At 39.1% G+C, this 20,552-nt stretch overlaps 2 non-coding genes across 2 annotated transcripts; both read left to right on the top strand.

Annotated features, from left to right (window-relative positions):
• Positions 1–9,961: 9,961 nt before the first annotated feature.
• On the top strand, positions 9,962–10,069 carry LOC112715199 (small nucleolar RNA R71). Its single transcript, XR_003159535.1, has one exon. It is a non-coding gene; the product is annotated as a small nucleolar RNA R71 (small nucleolar RNA).
• A 9,900-nt stretch (positions 10,070–19,969) lies between these two features.
• Positions 19,970–20,077, top strand: LOC112711211 (small nucleolar RNA R71). The gene has a single exon (XR_003157356.1). It is a non-coding gene; the product is annotated as a small nucleolar RNA R71 (small nucleolar RNA).
• The last annotated feature ends 475 nt before the right edge of the window (positions 20,078–20,552 follow it).

Genomic DNA, 20,552 nt, shown 5'->3' with positions numbered 1-20,552 from the left:
ACAAACCCTAAGCTTCGATAACTGAAAGAGTAATAAAGCAGTGCAAAAAATTTGATATTACTAGCATTTGAAAGAAATAACTGAAAAGTAGCTAAACAGTTGTTGACATTGAAAAATAGGAACGAAAAGAATTGAAAGAAAATGCAATGAATGAATGAGAAGAGAGAAGAAAAGGTGAATGAACCTGGAAGCAGGAGATGAAGAGGAAAAGGAAGAGGCATTGGCATCGCGGGCAGTGGGGGAAGAAGTGGATGAAGAAGAATGAAGTGGATCTAGAGATCTGGAAAATTCAACGAATGCACATCGCTAAAACCCTAACTAGAGGGGAAAAAAGTCAAACCTAATAAAATGGATCAGAATCGGCGATTAGGAGGTTACCTTCTTGAAGACGACGATTAGGCACTGAGATCTCAACGACGAAGGCGACGACACCGAGACTGCAGAAGAAGATGGTGACGAGACCTCAGGAGACGGCAACATGACCGCAGAAGACGATGCCGATGGGACCTCAGGAGATGCTGGCGAGAAGCAGAAGACGGCAGCAAAGAGGACGACAATGACGTCGGAGATGACAATGTTATCTGATTGGAGAAGATGAGAATGGTGTGGTGAGTTAGGGTTACTGAGTGTAATTTAGATAATATCCTTTTTTTTTAATTAGCGACGGAGGCGGAAATTAACCGATTAAAAATTTAATGGAATAAATACGTTGCAAGTATAGTTCTTAACCAGTGAAAATCCACTTATCAATTTAAAAAGGGTTGTCACAAAATTAGAATAAAAATACTGGGAGTGTGAATCCCAGGTCGTCTCCCAGTGAGTTGACAAAAGAGTGCAGCTTATTGGTCAGAGGTTTTCCCAGAAATTTTGAGTTTGAGAAACAGGAAAATAAATAAGAGAATTTACGTAATTTAAATAAAGATCTTGACCGGGAGAAGATTAATTGGAAGTTCTATCCTTGTTGGATTTTTCTCAATATCAATTGATAATTGGTAGTTGTTTCCACTTAGTTATCCTTTACAGAATAAAGGAAAGTCAAGTAAGTTCGAAGTCAACTTCTATTCACAATTTCTAATCCTTTCCCTTGGGAAGGATTAGCGTTAGTGACTAAAGAGTCAACCGACAATAAACCCAATTACAATTTGACTCTTGAGTATTCCAACTCAAGGTTCTCCTTTTAATCAACTCCCAATCAAGATGGGAAACTACTCCATTATCATGAATGTAGACTTCACAAAATAAAAATGGAAAATAACGAAAGACATGATAAACAATAATAAAAAAGATCAATTAAAAAATAAAAATAGTTTTTGTATCAATAAACTCTAAAAATAATCCAAGTGTAACTCTGGACAAATTAAGGATATGAAAGAGTAAGTGAAAAGTAAGAAAATAAACTAGAATGACGAAGTCTTGGTGGAGGTAATAACTCTTCTCAATATCCAATTCCAAAAGCAAATAAAATTCTAAGAACTATGAATGTTTAGAGAAAAAAACCTAGAGGACGGGTAAAATCTGATCTAAAAACTAAAAACTATCCTAATCAGAATCTCCCCCGAGTCTCTGCATGTTCCCTGGCTTTAGTCTGTATTTCTGGGCCAAAAACTGGGTTAAAACGCGGCCCAAAATCGCCCCCAGCAATTTTTGTAAATTTTGCAGATCGCGCATGTCACGCGTACGCGTCGTCTACGCGTTCGTGTCATTCGTGCAGATTTCAATCCACGCGTTCGCGTCAAGCATGCAAACACGTCACTACGATTTCTCCATTTCGCGCGGTCGCGTGAGCCATGCGTCCGCATCGGTGTTCGCTGGTCATATCCTTGATTTCTTGTGTTCCTTCCATTTTTGCAAGCTTCCGCTCCATTCTCTAAGCCATTCCTGCCCTATGAAACCTGAAGCACTTAACACACGGATCACGGCATCGAATGGTATAAAAGAGAATTAAAATACACAATAAAAAGATCTATAGGAAGCAAGTTTTCAACCATAGAACAACTTTGGAAGGGAATTGTAATATCATGCTAATCATATGAATAAGTGTATAAAGACTTGATAAAACCACTCAATTAAACACAATATAAATCGTAAAATAATGGTTTATCAACCTCCCCACACTTAAACATTAGCATGTCCTCATGCTTAGTTCAAGTCGATAAAATAAATGAGTAGGGAAAATGTAAGACTCATGCAATACAATGCAACCTATATATATGAATGCAACTATATGATTTTGTCTACTTGGTTAAAAGCAAATAAGTTCTTTAAAACAAACATAAATCAAATTCCACTAATTCAAGTCATACAGTAAGAACAGGTAAACTTGTAAGAAGACAGCTCATAAAAGCAGGGAACATAAGATCAAGCATTGAACCCTCACTGATGGTGTATGTGCACTCTAATCTCTCTAGTGTATAGGATAATCACTCTATCCTTCTCTAATCATACTTTCTAAACTTTGTTCTTTTCCTAACCAATCAACAATATTTAATGTACCAATGCAAATATCATGAGGTCTTTTCAAGGTTATAATGGGGCTAAGGTAAGGATAAAGGTATATATATAAGGCTAAGTGAGCTAAGATATGAATCTTTAACTAATCTAAGCTTTCACCTAACATACATATACTCTATATAACTCTAGAATCATGCCTAGCTACCCAGAATTTCCCACTTTTACATTCCATACTCATGTATTATCTTTTTTTCTTAACTTGTATCACATATGCATTGATTTTTTTATCAACTTAACTTAGCATTGGGGTATTTTTGTCCCCTTATTTATTTACTTATTTATTGAATATGTTTTTTGGATTTTTTTCTTTTTTTCTCTTTTTTTTATTTTTTATATTTTTTAAATAGAAAAATAAACATAACTTATCAATGCACATGGATTTTTAATTTTTCTAGTTTCACATGAGTAGGTACCCAAGTTCCCATTATTTTATCATGACACATTCCCTTATTAACCCTTGTTCCCACAATCTTCCCATACTCAATTAACACACAATTTCTATCTTAAGCTAACCAAAGATTCAATTGGGATATTTAATTATTTTTCCGCTTAAGGCTAGTATTGTGGTAAAATATAGATTAGATGGGATTAAAAGGCACAAAGTGGCTAACAAAGGTGATTTAAAGGTTAGGCTTATTTGGGATAAGTGAGCTAACAAATAATGGCCTCAATCATATGCATGCATATAATACATTAAACATTGGACATATAGGATGAAACCAAATATAGATTACAATCATAGAGAAGTGAACACACAAGAATAAAATATTTATGGTTAAATAGTGTAACCATATAAATAAGCTCAAATCTCACGGGTTGTGTGTTCTTTAGCTCAAAAATCATGTTCCAAATACAACTTCAAACAAATTTAACACAAAAGGTTTTGATTTAAATTAGTGAAATTTTTCAAAAATAGGGTCTTAAAAAGAAACTCATTATATTTCAACCAAATAGAACATGCATGCAAATAACCTATTATTAAACAATCTATCCTATCCTAATCAAAGGAAAAATAACTAAATATCCTACTTTATTGATGTTAGGGAAGAGAAGTTACCTCCGGAAGTCAGGTACTGATCGACCTCCCCACACTTAAGGCTTTGCACCGTCCTTGGTGCCATCTATCAGGAACAAAGGGGGGTTGGTAGCAGTATCTCTACAGTCGGAACCGTCATGGCTCCCTGTGCTGGTAAATGAAGTAGAGTCCGGAGTGTCTCGGTCTTTGTCAGGTCTGTGGTTTCCTGTGAGCAGCTTCTTGAGGTATTTGAATCGACACTGGTTGCGGCACTCTCGTAGCTTCGCTTTCTATTCTTGCCGGTCCAACCTCTCTAGTATCTGATGGAACAGCTGACTTGTTGAAGGTGCTTGTGGTGTGGAGGGAGGAATGGCTTCAGCCTGTTCTGCAGGTTGGCTGGTAGTGGCTGCTAGAGGTTGGATATATTTCCCATTTGGGACGTACTGATCACTCCGTGGAAACATGGCTCTAGTGTCTCCAGCTCTGTAAGGGACTCTAGCCGCTGAGACTAGATTTGAAACCAAGGCAGGAAAAGGTAAGTTGCCCGCAATTTGTACGTGTCCTATTGCATTCTGGATGTGTCTTGGTAGGTTTAGAGGCTGGTCTGTAATGATACACCAGAGTAGAACAGCCATGTCTGCAGTGAAGGAGGACTCATGAGTGCCCGGTGGTGCACGAAATTGTGATCTCTAATAATGGCATTCAACTTGGTATGCACATCTACTAACTCAGCACTTCCTTCACAACTTCGAACAACTAACCAGCAAGTGCACTGAGTCGTCCAAGTAATAAACCTTACGTGAGTAAGGGTCGATCCCACGGAGATTGTTGGTATGAAGCAAGCTATGGTCATCTTATAAATCTCAGTTAGGCGGATAATAAATTTTCGAATAATAATAATAAATAAACAGAAAATAAAGATAGAAATACTTATGTAAATCATTGGTGAAAATTTCAGATAAGTGTATGGAGATGCTTTGTCCCTGTTGGATCTCTACTTTCCTACTGTCTTCCTTCAATCCTTCTTACTCCTTTCCATGTCAAGGTGTATGTAGGGCATCACCGTTGTCAATGGCTACATCCCATCCTCTCAGTGAAAATGGTCCAAATGCTTTGTCACAGCACGGCTAATCATCTGTCGGTTCTCGATCATGTCAGAATAGAATCCATTGATTCTTTTGCGTTTGTCATCACGCCCAACAATCGCGAGTTTGAAGCTCGTCACAGTCATTCAATCCCTGAATCCTACTCGGAATACCACCGACAAGGTTTAGACTTTCCGGATTCTCATGAATGCCGCCATCAATTCTAGCTTATACCACGAAGATTCTAATTAAGGAATCCAAGAGATATGCGCTCGGTCTAAGGTAGAACGGAGGTGGTTGTCAGTCACGCATTCATAGGTGAGAATGATGATGAGTGTCATGGATCATCAAATTCATCATGGTGAAGTGCAACGAATATCTTAGAATAGGAATAAACTAAATTGAATAGAAAATAGTAGTAATTGCATTAAAACTCGAGGTACAGCAGAGCTCTACACCCTTAATCTATGGTGTGTAGAAACCCTACCGTTGAAAATACATAAGTGATGAAGGTCCAAGCATGGCCGAATGGCCAGCCCCCAAATGTGATCAAAGATGTAAAATCCAGATACCATGATCCTAGTACAATAGTAAAAAGTTCTATTTATATTAAACTAGCTACTAGGGTTTACAGAAATAAGTAATTGATGCAGAAATCCACTTTCAGGGCCCACTTGGTGTGTGCTTGGGCTGAGCTTGAGCTTTACACGTGCAGAGGCTTCTTTTGGAGTTGAATGCCAAGTTGTAACGTGTTTTTGGGGTTCAACTCTGGTTCGTGACGTGTTTCTGGCGTTTGACTCCAGAATACAGCGCGGAACTAGCGTTGAGCGCCAGTTTGCGTCGTCTAATCACGAATAAAGTATGGACTATTATATATTGCTGGAAAGCTCTAGATGTTGACTTTCCAAATTTGTTGAGAGCTCGCCATTTTTGAGTTCTGGAGCTCCAGAAAATCCATTTCGAGTGCAGGGAGGTCAGAATCCAACAGCATCAGTAGTCCTTTGTCAGCCTTTTATCAGAGTTTTGCTCAAGTCCCTCAATTTCAGACAGAAATTACCTGAAATCACAGAAAAACACACAAACTCATAGTAAAGTCTAGAAATGTGAATTTAGCATAAAAACTAATGAAAACATCCCTAAAAGTAGCTACTAAAAATTACCTAAAAACAATGCCAAAAAGCGTATAAATTATCCGCTCATCACAACACCAAACTTAAATTGTTGCTTGTCCCCAAGCAACTGAAAATCAAATAAGATAAAAAGAAGAGAACATACTATAAATCTCAGAATATCAATGAATATTAATTCTAATTAGATGAGCGGGACTTGTAGCTTTTTGCTTCTGAACAGTTTTGGCATCTCACTTTCTCCTTTGAAGTTTAGAATGATTGGCACCTATAGGGACTCAGAATTTTGGATAGTGTGATTAATTCTCCTAGTTAAGTATGTTGAGTCTTGAACACAGCTACTTTTATGATTCTTGGCTGTGGCCCTAAGCACTTTGTTTTCCAGTATTACCACCAGATACATAAATGCCACAGACACATAACTGGGTGAACCTTTTCAGATTGTGACTCAGCTTTGCTAAAGTCCCCAGTTAGAGGTGTCCATAGCTCTTAAGAACACTCTTTTTGCTTTGGATAACGACTTTAACCACTCAGTCTCAAGCTTTTCACTTGGACCTGCATGCCACAAGCACATGGTTAGGGACAGCTTGATTTAGCCACTTAGGTCTGGATTTTATTTCCTAAGGCCCTCCTATCCATTGATGCTCAAAGCCTTGGATCCTTTTTACCCTTGCCTTTTGGTTTTAAGGGCTATTGGCTTTTTCTGCTTGCTTTTTCTTTTTCTTTCTGTATTTTTTCGACACTTTTTTTTCGCAAGCTTTTGCTATTCACTGCTTTTTCTTGCTTCAAGAATCAAATTTATGATTTTTCAGATTATCAATAACATTTCTCTTTGTTCATCATTCTTTCATGAGCCAACAATTTTAACAATCATAATCAACAAGATCAAAAGACTTATGCAATCATTCATTCAGAAAACAAAAAGTATTGTCACTACATCAATATAATTAAACTAATTTCAAGGATGAATGAAACTCATGTACTTCTTGTTCTTTTGTATTAGAAACATTTTTCATTTAAGAGAGGTGAAGGATTCACGGAATTATTCATAGATGTAAGACATAGTTACTAAATACTAATGATCATGTAATAAAGACACAAACATAGATAAACATATAGCATAAAAAAACTGAAAAATAGAGAAATAAGAACAAGGAATGAGTCCACCTTAGTGAGGGTGGCGCCTTCTTGAAGGACCAATGGTGCTTTTTGAGCTCCTCTATGTCTCTTCCTTGCCTCTGTTGCTTGATTCCTAGTGATTTTGGTGCTCCTATCCTTAGTTGCTCCCAATAATTATGTGGAGGAAAATGTATCCCTTGAGGTATCTCAGGGATTTCTTGATGAGGAAATTCCTCATGCTCTCTTGATGTGTAGTCAAATGCTCTACTACTGAGCTATGGACCCTTGAGATGAATCTCTCCATCTCTCATGACTCAGAGGTGGAAGCTTTTGTCTTCCCTTTTCTCTATCTTCTTTTTTTTAGGTTTCTCTGGCCTTAGGTGCCATCAATGATTATGGAAAAACAAAAAGCTATGCTTTTACCACACCAAACTTAGAATATTGCTCGCCCTCGAGCAAGAGAAGAAAGAAGAAGAAGAAGAAGAAGAAGAAGAAAATATGGAGGGGAGGAATAGAGGGTTGTGTTTCGGCCAAGGAGGAGAAGAGAGGGTTGTGTTGTGTGAAAATGAAGAAGAATGGAGGGGTTTATATAGTGGAGGGAGAGGGGTTAAGGTTCGGCCATATTGGGTGGGTTGGGTGGGAAAAGGATTTTGAATTTTAAAGGTACGTGGGGTTTATGGGGAAGAGTGGATGGATGTGAGTGGTGAAGAGGTGATGGGAAAGAGAGATTGAGGTGATTGGTGAAGGGTTTTTGGGGAAGAGTGTTATTGGATTGTGTAAAGAGGAGAAAAGGTGAGTTGAGGTAGGTAGGGATCCTGTGGGGTCCACAGATTCTGAGATGATCCTGTGGGATCCACAGATCCTGAGGTGTCAAGGATTATCATCCCTTCACCAATGAGGCGTGTAAAATGCCCTCTACATGCAATCTTGGCGCTCAACGCCAGATTGATGCTTGTTTTTGGCGTTGGACACCAGCTTCATGCTTGTTTTGGGCGTTCAACACCCATTTGCAGCATGTTTCTAGCGTTGAACGCCAGTTCCATGCTTGTTTCTAGCGTTCAGTGCAAGCTCTCCTCAGGGTGTATTCCTGGAATTTAAACACCTGGATGCTACTTGTTTCTGGCATTCAACGCCAGATCCATGCTCTGTTCTGGCGTTGAACGCCAGCCAGATGCTCCTTACTGGCATTTAAATGCCAGTAAGCCCTTCCTCCAGGGTGTGCTTTTTTTTTCTACTGTTTTTGATTCTGTTTTTAATTTTAATATTTATTTTGTGACTCCACATGATTATGAACCTAATAAAACATAAAAGAACAATAAAATAAAAATAAAATTAGATAAATAAAAATTGGGTTGCCTCCTAATAAGGGCTTCTTTAATGTCACTAGCTTAACAGTGGTCTCTCATGGAGCCTCACAGGTGATCAGGTCAATGTTGTAGACTCCCAACACCAAACTTAGAGTTTGGATGTAGGGATTCAACACCAAACTTAGAGTTTGGCTGTGGCCTCTCAACACCAAACTTAGAGTTTGATTGTGGGGGCTTTGTTTGACTCTGTACTGAGAGAAGCTTTTCATGCTTCCTCTCCATGTATACAGAAGAACACCCTTGGGTCTTAAACACAAGGTAGTCCCCATTCAATTGAAGGACTAATTCTCCTCTGTTAACATCTATCACAACTCCTGCTGTGGCTAGGAAAGGTCTTCCAAGGATGATGCATTCATCCTCCTCCTTCCTAGTGTCAAAGATTATGAAATCAGCAGGGATGTAAAGGCCTTCAACCTTCACTAACATGTCCTCTACCAATCCATAAGCTTGTCTTACTGACTTATCTGCCATTTGTAATGAGAATATGGCAGGTTGTACCTCAATGATCCCCAACTTCTCCATTACAGAGAGTAGCATAAGATTTATGCCTGACCCTAGGTCACACAGAGCCTTCTCAAAGGTCATGGTGCCTATGATACAGGGTATTAAGAATTTGCCAGGATCTTGTCTCTTTTGAGGTAAAGTTTGCTGAACCTATGTATTTAGTTCACTAATGAGCAAGGGAGGTTCACCTTCCCAAGTCTCATTACCAAACAATTTGGCATTCAGCTTCATGATGGCTCCTATATATTGAGCAACTTGCTCTCCAGTTACATTTTCATCCTCTTCAGAGGAAGAATAGTCTTCAGAGCTCATGAATGATAGAAGGAGGTTTAATGGGATCTCTATGGTCTCTATATGACCTTTAGATCCCTTTGGGTCCTCAATAGGGAGCTCCGTCTTGCTTGAGAGACATCCCATGAGGTCTTCCTCATTGGGATTCACGTCCTCTCCTTCCTCCCTAGGTTCAGTAATGTTGATTATGTCTATGGCCTTGAACTCTCTTTTTGGATTCTCTTCAGTATTGCTTGGGAGAGTACTAGGAGAAGTTTCAGTGACTTTCTTACTCAGCTGGCCTACTTGTGCCTCCAAATCTCTGATGGAGGACCTTGTTTCACTCATGAAACTTAAAGTGGCCTTCGACAGACAAGAGACTATATTTGCTAAGTTAGAGGGGCTCTATTCAGAATTCTCTGTCTGTTGCTGAGAAGATGATGGAAAAGGCTTGCTATTGCTGAGCCTATTTCTTCCACCATTATTGAAGCATTGTTGAGGCTTTTGTTGATCCTTCCATGAAAAATTTGGATGATTTCTCCATGAGGAATTATAGGTGTTTCCATAAGGTTCACCCATGTAATTTACCTCTGCCATTGCAGGGTTCTCAAGATCATAAGCTTCTTCTTCAGAAGATGCCTCTTTAGTACTGTTGGATGCATTTTGCCATCCATTCAGACTTTGAGAAATCATGTTGACTTGTTGAGTCAACATTTTGTTCTGAGCTAATATGGCATTCAGAGCATAAATTTCAAGAACTCCCTTCCTCTGAGGCGTCCCATTATTCACGGAATTTCTCTCAGAAGTGTACATGAACTGGTTATTTGCAACCATGTCAATAAGTTCTTGAGCTTCTGCAGGCGTTTTCTTTAGGTGAATGGATCCACCTACAAAATGGTCCAGTGACATTTTAGAGAACTCAGATAGACCATAATAGAATATATCCAAAATGGTCCACTCTAAAAGCATGTCAGAAGGACACCTTTTGGTCATCTGCTTGTATCTTTCCCAAGCTTCATAGAGGGATTCACCATCTTTTTGTTTGAAGGTCTAAACATCCACTCTAAGCTTGCTCAGCTTTTGAGGAGAAAAGAACTTAGCCAAGAAGGCTGTGACCAGTGGTGCACGAAATTGTGATCATCAATGGCGCCACCAACATGGTACGCTCAACTGCAATCTCAACTCTTTATCACAACTTCGCACAACTAACCAGCAAGTGCACTGGGTTGTCCAAGTAATAAACCTTACGCGAGTACGGGTCGACCTCACGGAGATTTTTGGTATGAAGCAAGCTATGGTCATCTTGTAAATCTCAGTCAGGTGGACTCAAATGGTTATGGAGGATAACATAAAACGTAAAATAAGGATAGCGATACTTATGTAATTCATTGGTGAGAATTTCAGATAAGCGTATGGAGATGCTTTGTCCCTTCCGTCTCTCTACTTTCCTACTGTCTTCATCCAATCCTTCTTACTCTTTTCCATGGCAAGCTGTATGTAGGGTTTCACCGTTGTCAATGGCTACCTCCCATCCTCTCAGTGAAAATGTTCAACGCGCTCTGTCACAGCACGGCTATTTAGCTGTCGGTTCTCGATCATGTCGGAATAGAATCCAGTGATTCTTTTGCATCTGTCACTAACGCCCCACAATCGCGAGTTTGAAGCTTGTCACAGTTATTCAATCCTTGAATCCTACTCAGAATACCACAGACAAGGTTTAGACCTTCCGGATTCTCTTGAATGCCGCCATCAATTCTAGCTTATACCACGAAGATTCCGATTAAGAAATCCAAGAGATAAACATTCAAGCCTTGTTTGCTTGTAGAACGGAAGTGGTTGTCAGGCACGCGTTCATAAGTGAGAATGATGATGAGCGTCACATAATCATCACATTCATCATGTTCTTGGGTGCGAATGAATATCTTAGAACAAGAATAAGCTGAATTGAATAGAAGAACAATAGTAATTGCATTAATACTCGAGGTACAGCAGAGCTCCACACGTCAATCTATGGTGTGTAGAAACTCCACTGTTGAAAATACATAAGAACAAGGTCTAGGCATGGCCGAATGGCCAGCCTCCCAAAGAGGGTTCAATCATAAAAACATGATCAAATGATTCAAGTGATCAAAAGACGAAAATACAATAGCAAAAGGTCCTATTTGTAGAGAACTAGTAGCTTAGGGTTTACAAAGATGAGCAAATGACATAAAAATCCACTTCCGGGCCCACTTGGTGTGTGCTTGGGCTGAGCATTGAAACATTTTCGTGTAGAGACTCTTCTTGGAGTTAAACGCCAGCTTTTGTGCCACTTTGGGCGTTTAACTCCAATTCTTGTGCCAGTTCCGGCGTTTTACGCCAGAATTCTTGAGCTGACTTGGAATGCCTGTTTGGGCCATCAAATCTCGGGCAAAGTATGGACTATTATACATTTCTTGAAATCCCAGGATGTCTACTATTCAACGCAGTTGAGAACGCGCCAATTGGGATTCTGTAGCTCCAGAAAATCCACTTCGAGTGCAGGAAGGTCAGAATCCAACAGCATCTGCAGTCCTTTTCAGTCTCTGAATCAGATTTTTGCTCAGGTCCCTCAATTTCAGCCAGAAAATACCTAAAATCACAGAAAAACACACAAACTCATAGTAAAGTCCAGAAAAGTAAATTTTAACTAAAAACTAATAAAAAATATAATAAAAACTAACTAAAATATACTAAAAACATACTAAAAACAATGCCAAAAAGCGTATAAATTATCCGCTCATCACAACACCAAACTTAAATTGTTGCTTGTCCTCAAGCAACTGAAGATCAAATAAGATAAAAAGAAGAGAATATGTAATGAATTCCAAAAACGTCTATGAAGATCAGTATTAATTAGATGAGCGGGGCTTTTAGCTTTTTGCCTCTGAACAGTTTTGGCATCTCACTTTATCCTTTGAAATTCAGAATGATTGGCTTCTCTAAGAACTCAGAATCCAGATAGTGTTATTGATTCTCTTAGTTAAGTATGATGATTCTTGAACATAACTTCTTTATGAGTCTTGGCCGTGGCCCAAAGCACTCTGTCTTCCAGTATTACCACCGGATACATACATGCCACAGACACATAACTGGGTGAACCTTTTTAGATTGTGACTCAGCTTTGCTAGAGTTCCTAATTAGAGGTGTCCAGGGTTCTTAAGCACACTCTTTTTGCCTTGGATCACAGCTTAATTTTTTTCTTTTTCTTTTTCCTCTTCTCTCTTTTTTTTGTTTTTTTAATTCAATGCTTTTTCTTGCTTCAAGAATCATTTTTATGATTTTTCAGATCCTCAGTAACATGTCTCCTTTTTCATTATTCTTTCAAGAGCTAACATTCATGAACAACAAATTCAAAAGACATATGCACTGTTCAAGCATACATTCAGAAGTCAAAGTATTGCCACCACATCAAAATAATTAATCTGTTATAAAATTCAGAATTCATGCAATTCTTCTCTTTTTCAATTAAGAACATTTTTCATTTAAGAAAGGTGATGGATTCATAGGACATTCATAACTTTAAGGCATAGACACTAAGACACTAATGATCATAAGACACAAACATAGATAAACATAAGCATAAATTTTCGAAAAACAGGAAAATAAGGAACAAGGAAGTTAAAGAACGGGTCCACCTTAGTGATGGCGGCTTGTTCTTCCTCTTGAAGATCTTATGGAGTGCTTGAGCTCCTCAATGTCTCTTCCTTGACTTTGTTGCTCCTCTCTCATGATTCTTTGATCTTCTCTAATTTCATGGAGGAGGATGGAATATTCTTGATGCTCCACTCTTAGTTGTCCCATGTTGGAACTCAATTTTCCTAGGGAGGTGTTGATTTGCTCCCAATAGTTTTGTGGAGGAAAGTGCATCCCTTGAGGCATCTCAGGGATTTCATGATGAGTGGGATCTCTTGTTTGCTCCATCCTTTTCTTAGTGATGGGCTTGTCCTCATTAATGAGGGTGTCTCCCTCTATGTCAATTCCAACTGAATAACAGAGATGACAAATGAGGTGAGGGAAGGCTAACCTTGACAAGGTAGAGGACTTGTCTGCCACCTTATAAAGTTCTTGGGATATAACCTCATGAACTTCTACTTCCTCTCCAATCATGATGCTATGAATCATGATAGCCCGGTCTATAGTAACTTTGGACCGGTTGCTAGTGGGAATGATTGAGCGTTGGATAAACTCTAACCATCCCCTAGCCACGGGCTTGAGGTCATGCCTTCTCAGTTGAACCGGCTTCCCTCTTGAATCTCTCTTCCATTGAGCGCCCTCTTCACAAATGTCTATGAGGACTTGGTCCAACCTTTGATCAAAGTTGACCCTTCTAGTGTAAGGGTGTTCATCTCCTTGCATCATGGGCAAGTTGAATGCCAACCTTACATTTTTCGGACTAAAATCTAAGCATTTCCCCCGAACCATTGTAAGCCAATTCTTTGGGTCCGGGTTCACACTTTAATCATGGTTCTTGGTGATCCATGCATTGGCATAGAACTCTTGAACCATTAAGATTCTGACTTGTTGAATGGGGTTGGTAAGAATTTCCCAACCTCTTCTTCCGATCTCATGTCGGATCTCCTGATATTCACCCTTTTTGAGTTTGAAAGGGACCTTGGGGATCACCTTCTTCATGGCCACAACTTCATAGAAGTGGTCTTGATGCACCCTTGAGATGAATCTCTCCATCTCCCATGACTCAGAGGAGGAAGCTTTTGCCTTCCCTTTCCTCTTTCTAGAGGTTTCTCCGGCCTTAGATGCCATAAATGGTTATGGAAAAACAAAAAGCAATGCTTTTACCACACCAAACTTAGAAGGTTTGCTCGTCCTCGAGCAAAAGAAGAAAGAAGAAAGTAGAAGAAGAAGAAATAGAGGAGATGGAGGAGGCTTTGTGGTTCGGCCAATGGGGAGAAGTAGTGTTTAGGTTGTGTGAAAATGAAGGAGTGAAGATGGGTTTATATAGGAGTGGAGAGGGGGTGTATGGTTCGGCCATAATGGGTGGGTTTGGGAGAAAAAGTGGTTTGAATTTGAATGGTGAGGTAGGTGGGGTTTTATGAAGGATGGATGTGAGTGGTGAAGAGAATAGTGGGATTTGATAGGTGAGGGGTTTTTGGGGAAGAGGTGTTGAGGTGATTGGTGAATGGGTGAAGAAGAGAGAGAGTGGTGGGATAGGTGGGGATCCTGTGGGGTCCACAGATCCTGAGGTGTCAAGGAAAATTCATCCCTGCACCAAGTGGCGAGCAAAAATGCTCTTTATGCCAATTCTAGCATTAAACTCTGGGCTGGTGCCCATTTCTGGCGTTTAACGCCAACTTCTTGCCCTTTCCTGGCGTTTAACGCCAGTCTGGTGCCCCTTTCTGGCGTTAAACGCCCAGAATGGTGCCAGACTGGGCGTTAAACGCCCATTTGCTGCCCTTACTGGAGTTTAAACGCCAGCAAGTTTTCCTCCAGGGTGTGCTGTTTTTCTTTCTGTTTTTCATGCTGTTTTTGCTTTTTCAATTGATTTTGTGACTTCCCATGATCATCAACCTATAGAAAACATAAAATAACAACGGAAAATAGATAAATATAACATTGGGTTGCCTCCCAACAAGCGCTTCTTTAATGTCATTAGCTTGACAGTGGGCTCTCATGGAGCCTCACAGATACTCAGAGCAATGTTGGAACCTCCCAACACCAAACTTAGAGTTTAAATGTGGGGGTTCAACACCAAACTTAGAATTTGGTGGTGGCCTCCCAACACCAAACTTAGAGTTTGACTGTGGGGGCTCTGTTTGACTCTGTTTTTAGAGAAGCTCTTCATGCTTCCTCTCCATGGTTACAAAGGGATATCCTTGAGCCTTAAACACAAGGGGTTCTTTATTCACTTGAATGATCATCTCTCCTCTGTCAACATCAATCACAGCCTTTGCTGTGGCTAGGAAGGGTCTGTCAAGGATGATGGATTCATCCATGCACTTCCTAGTCTCTAGGACTATGAAATCAGCAGGGATGTAATGGTATTCAACTTTTACCAGAACATCCTCTACAAGTCCATAAGCTTGTTTTCTTGAATTGTCTGCCATCTCTAGTGAGATTCTTGTAGCTTGTACCTCAAAGATCCCTAGCTTCTCCATTACAGAGAGAGGCATAAGGTTTATGCTTGACCCTAGGTCACACAGAGCCTTCTTGAAGGTCATGGTGCCTACTGTACAAGGTATTGAGAACTTCCCAGGGTCCTGTCTCTTTTAAGGTAACCTCTGTCTAATCACGTCATCCAGTTCTTTGGTGAGCAAAGGGGGTTCATCCTCCCAAGTCTCATTACCAAATAACTTGTCATTTAACTTCATGATTGCTCCAAGGTATTTAGCAACTTGCTCTTCAGTGACATCTTCATCCTCTTCAGAGGAAGAATACTCATTAGAGCTCATGAATGGCAGAAGTAAATTCAATGGAATCTCTATGATCTCAGTGTAAGCCTCAGATTCCCATGGTTCCTCATTAGGGAACTCATTGGTGGCCAGTGGACGTCTATTGAGGTCTTCCTCAGTGGCGCTCACTGCCTCTTCCTCCTCTCCAAATTCCGACTTGTAGGTTATGTTAATGGCCTTGCACTCTCTTTTTGGATTCTCTTCTGTATTGCTTGGAAGAGTACTAGGAGGGAGTTCAATAACTTTCTTGCTCAGCTGACCCACTTGTGCCTCCAAGTTTCTAATGGAGGACCTTGTTTCAGTTATGAAACTTTTAGTGGTTTTGATTAGATCAGAGACTATGGTTGCTAAGTCAGAGTGGCTCTGCTTAGAATTCTCTATCTGTTGCTGAGAAGATGATGGAAAAGGCTTGCCATTGCTAAACCTGTTTCTTCCACCATTATTGTTGTTGAAACCTTGTTGAGGTCTCTGTTGATCCTTCCATGAGAGATTTGGATGATTTCTCCATGAAGGATTATAGGTGTTTCCATAGGGTTCTCCCATGTAATTCACCTCTTCCATTGATGGGTTCTCAGGATCATAAGCTTCTTCTTCAGATGAAGCGTCCTTAGTACTGCCTGGTGCAGCTTGCATTCCAGACAGACTTTGAGAAATCATATTGACTTGCTGAGTCAATATTTTGTTCTGAGCCAATATAGCATTCAGAGTATCAATCTCAAGAACTCTTTTCTTCTGATTTGTCCCATTGTTCACAGGATTCCTTTCAGAAGTGTACATGAATTGGTTATTTGCAACCATTTCAATGAGTTCTTGAGCTTCTGCAGGCATCTTCTTCAGATGAAGAGATCCTACAGCAGAGCTATCCAATAATATCTTGGACAATTCAGACAGACCATCATAGAAGATACCTATGATGCTCCACTCAAAAAGCATGTCAGAAGGACACTTTCTGATCAATTGTTTGTATCTTTCCCAAGCTTCAGAGAGGGATTCACCTTCCTTCTATCTGAAGGTTTGGACTTCCACTCTAAACTTACTCAATTTTTAAGGTGGAAAGAACACTGCCAAGAAGGCATTGACTAGCTTTTCCCAAGAGTTCAGGCTTTTTTTAGGTTGTGAGTCCAACCATATCCTAGCTCTGTCTCTTACAGCAAAAGGGAATAGCATAAATCTGTAGACCTCAGGGTCAACCCCATTGGTCTTGACAGTGTCACAGATTTGCAAGAACTCAGATAAAAACTTATCAGGATCTTCCAATGGAAGTCCATGGAACTTGCCTGTTGCATTAGAGAAACTAATTGAGGCTTAAGCTCAAAGTTGTTTGCTCCAATGGCAGGGATAGAGATGCTTCTCCCATAGAAGTCCGGAGTAGGTGCAGTAAAGTCACCCAGCACCTTCCTTGCATTGTTGGCATTGTTGTTGTTTTCGGCTGCCATGTCTTCTTCTTTGAAGATTTCTGTTAGGTCCTCTACAGAGAGTTGTGCTTTAGCTTCTCTTAGCTTTCGCTTCAAGCTCCTTTCAGGTTCAGGGTCAGCCTCAACAAGAATGCTTTTGTCTTTGCTCCTGCTTATATGAAAGAGAAGAGAACAAGAAAATATGGAATCCTCTATGTCACAGTATAGAGATTCCTTGAGATGTCAGAGGAAAAGAAAAATAGAAGGAAGAGGTAGAAGAATTCGAACTTAGAAAGATAGAGTTCGAATTGTACATGTTAGTCCATAAATAGAAGGATGTGAGAAGAGGGGAAGAAATTTTCGAAAATAAATTAAAAAGATTTTAAAAACATTTTGAAAATTGATTGATGATTTTCGAAAACTAAGATTGAGAAAGAAGTAAAGTGATTTTTGAAAAAGATTTTGAAATTAGAAATCAAAAAGATATGATTGAAAGCTATTTTTGAAAAAGATGTGATTAAGAAGATATGATTGAAAAGATATAGTTTTAAAAAGATATGATTAAGAAGACATGATTTGAAAAACAATTTAAAAAGATTTGATTTTTAAAATCAATGACTTGGTTAACAAGAAAAGATATGATTCAAACATTAAACCTTTCTCAACAGAAAAGGCAACATACTTGAAATGTTGAATCAAATCATTAATTGTTAGCAAGTATTTTTGAAAAAGGAAAGAAATTGATTTTGAAAATATATGATTGAAAAGATTTGATTTTGAAAAATTTTGAAAACTTGAAAAAAATTGAATTGAAAACAAAATCTTCCCTCTTGTGCCATCCTGGCGTTAAACGCCCAGAATGGTATACATTTTGGCGTTTAACGCCCAAAATGCTACCCTTTTGGGCATTAAACGCCCAGCCAGGTGCCCTGGCTGGCGTTTAAATGCCAGTTTTCCTTCTTCACTGGGCGTTTTGAACGCCAGCTTTTTCTGCGTAATTCCTCTGTTGTATGTTCTGAATCTTCAATTCTCTGTATTATTGACTTGAAAAGACACAAATTAAAAAAAAATTTGGATTTTTAATGATGAGGAAAAATCAAAATGCAACTAAAATCAAATAAACAATGCATGCAAGACACCAAACTTAGAAGTTTGTATACTACTGACACTAACAAATTGAGAATGCATATGAGAAACAACAAAACACACAAACAAGAGAATTTAAAGATCAGAGCAAGTAAATCATCAAGAACAACTTGAAGATCAATGAAGACACATGATAAATGCAAGAAGAACAGAAACATGCAATTGACACCAAACTTAAAATGAGACACTAGACTCAAACAAGAAATATTTTTGGTTTTTATGATTTTGTAAATTTTTTTTGGATTTTTTTTTCGAAAATTATATGGAGAAGAAAATAAAGAAATTCAAAATTTTTAATAAGAATTCCAGGAATCATGCAATGTTAGTCTAAAGCTTCAGTCTAAAGGAATTAGACATGGCTAGCCAAGCTTCAGCACGACATTGCATTCAAGAGCAAAATTGATGAAGATCAATCAGCTTTGGTGATGATAAGAACATCACCTTGAAACACTAGAATTCATTCTTAAAAATTCTGAAAAATACCTAATCTAAGCAACAAGATGAATCGTCAGTTGTCCAAACTCAAACAATCCCTGGCAACGGCGCCAAAAACTTGGTGCACAAAATTGTGATCATCACTGGCGCCACCAACATGATACGCTCAATTGCAATCTCAACTCTTTATCACAACTTCGCACAACTAACCAGCAAGTGCACTGGGTCGTCCAAGTAATAAACCTTACGCGAGTAAGGGTCGATCCCACGGAGATTGTTGGTATGAAGCAAGCTATGATCATCTTGTAAATCTCAGTCAGGCGGACTCAAATGGTTATGGAGGATAACATAAAACGTAAAATAAGGATAGAGATACTTATGTAATTCATTGGTGAGAATTTCAGATAAGCGTATGGAGATGCTTTGTCCCTTCCGTCTCTCTACTTTCCTACTGTCTTCATCCAATCCTTCTTACTCTTTTCCATGGCAAGCTATATGTAGGGTTTCACCGTTGTCAATGGCTACCTCCCATTCTCTCAGTTTGCGTCATCTAATCACGAATAAAGTTTGGACTATTATATGTTTCTGAAAAGCTCTGGATGTCTACTTTCCAACACTATTGAGAGCCCACCTTTTGGAGTTCTTTAGCTCTAGAAAATCTATTTCGAGTGCAGGGAGGCCAGAATCCAACAGCATCAGCAGTCCTTTGTCAGCCTTTTATCAGAGTTTTGCTCAGGTCCCTCAATTTCAGCCAGAAATTACCTGAAATCATAGAAAAACACATAAACTCATAGTAAAGTCCAGAAATGTGAATTTAGCATAAAAAATAATGAAAACATCCCTAAAATTAGCTTGATCCAACTAAAAATTACCTAAAAACAATGCAAAAAAGCGTATAAATTATCCGCTCATCACAACACCAAATTTCTGATGGAGGACCTTGTTTCACTCATGAAACTTAAAGTGGCCTTCGACAGATCAGAGACTATATTTGCTAAGTTAGAGGGGCTTTGTTCAGAATTCTCTGTCTATTGCTGAGAAGATGATGGAAAAGGCTTGCTATTGCTGAGCCTATTTCTTCCACCATTATTGAAGCCTTCTTGAGGCTTTTGTTGATCCTTCCATGAGAAATTTGGATGATTTCTCCATGAGGAATTATAGGTGTTTCCACAAGGTTCACCCATGTAATTTACCTCTGCCATTGCAGGGTTCTCAGGATCATAAGCTTCTTCTTCAGAAGATGCCTCTTTAGTACTGTTGGATGCATTTTGCCATCCATTCAGACTTTGAGAAATCATGTTGACTTGCTGAGTCAACATTTTGTTCTGAGCCAATATGGCATTCAGAGCATCAATTTCAAGAACTCCCTTCCTCTGAGGCGTCCCATTATTCACAGAATTTCTCTCAAAAGTGTACATGAACTAGTTATTTGCAACCATGTCAATAAGTTCTTGAACTTCTGCAGGCATTTTCTTTAGGTGAATGGATCCACCTACAGAATGGTCTAGTGACATTTTAGAGAACTCAAATAGACCATAATAGAATATATCCAAAATGGTCCACTCTGAAAGCATGTCAGAAGGACACCTTTTGGTTATCTGCTTGTATCTTTCCCAAGCTTCATAGAGGGATTCACCAACTTTTTGTTTGAAGGTCTGAACATCCACTCTAAGCTTGCTCAGCTTTTGAGGAGGAAAGAACTTAGCCAAGAAGGCTGTGACCAGCTTATCCCAAGAGTCCAGGCTATCTTTAGGTTGTGAGTCTATCTTTAGGTGTGGTATAATCACCAAGCATCCTCCTTGCATTATTATTTTTGACTGCCATCTCTTCTTCCTTTACGAAAATTTCTGTAAGGTTGTCTCTGAATTGTTGTAATTTAGCTTCTCTTAGTTTCCTCTTCAGAGTCCTTTTAGGTTCAGGATTTGCTTCAACAAGAATATTCTTGTCCTTGCTCCTGCTCATATGAAAAAGAAGGGAACAGAAAATAATAATAATAGGGATCCTCTTTACCACAGTAGAGAGATTCCTTTATGTTAGTAGAAGAAAAATGGGAATAGAAGAAGGAAGAGGTAAGAATACAAACACAAGGGTGAAGATAGGTTCAGATTCTTTGAGATGAAGAGAAGTGTTAGTAAATAAATAAATAAATAA

The sequence above is a fragment of the Arachis hypogaea genome, chromosome 1, assembly GCF_003086295.3.
Source record: "Arachis hypogaea cultivar Tifrunner chromosome 1, arahy.Tifrunner.gnm2.J5K5, whole genome shotgun sequence".
Classification (NCBI taxonomy): Eukaryota; Viridiplantae; Streptophyta; class Magnoliopsida; order Fabales; family Fabaceae; genus Arachis; species Arachis hypogaea.
The sequence above is the reverse complement of the archived record's forward strand: the minus strand, read 5'-3'. Positions and strand labels throughout refer to the sequence as shown.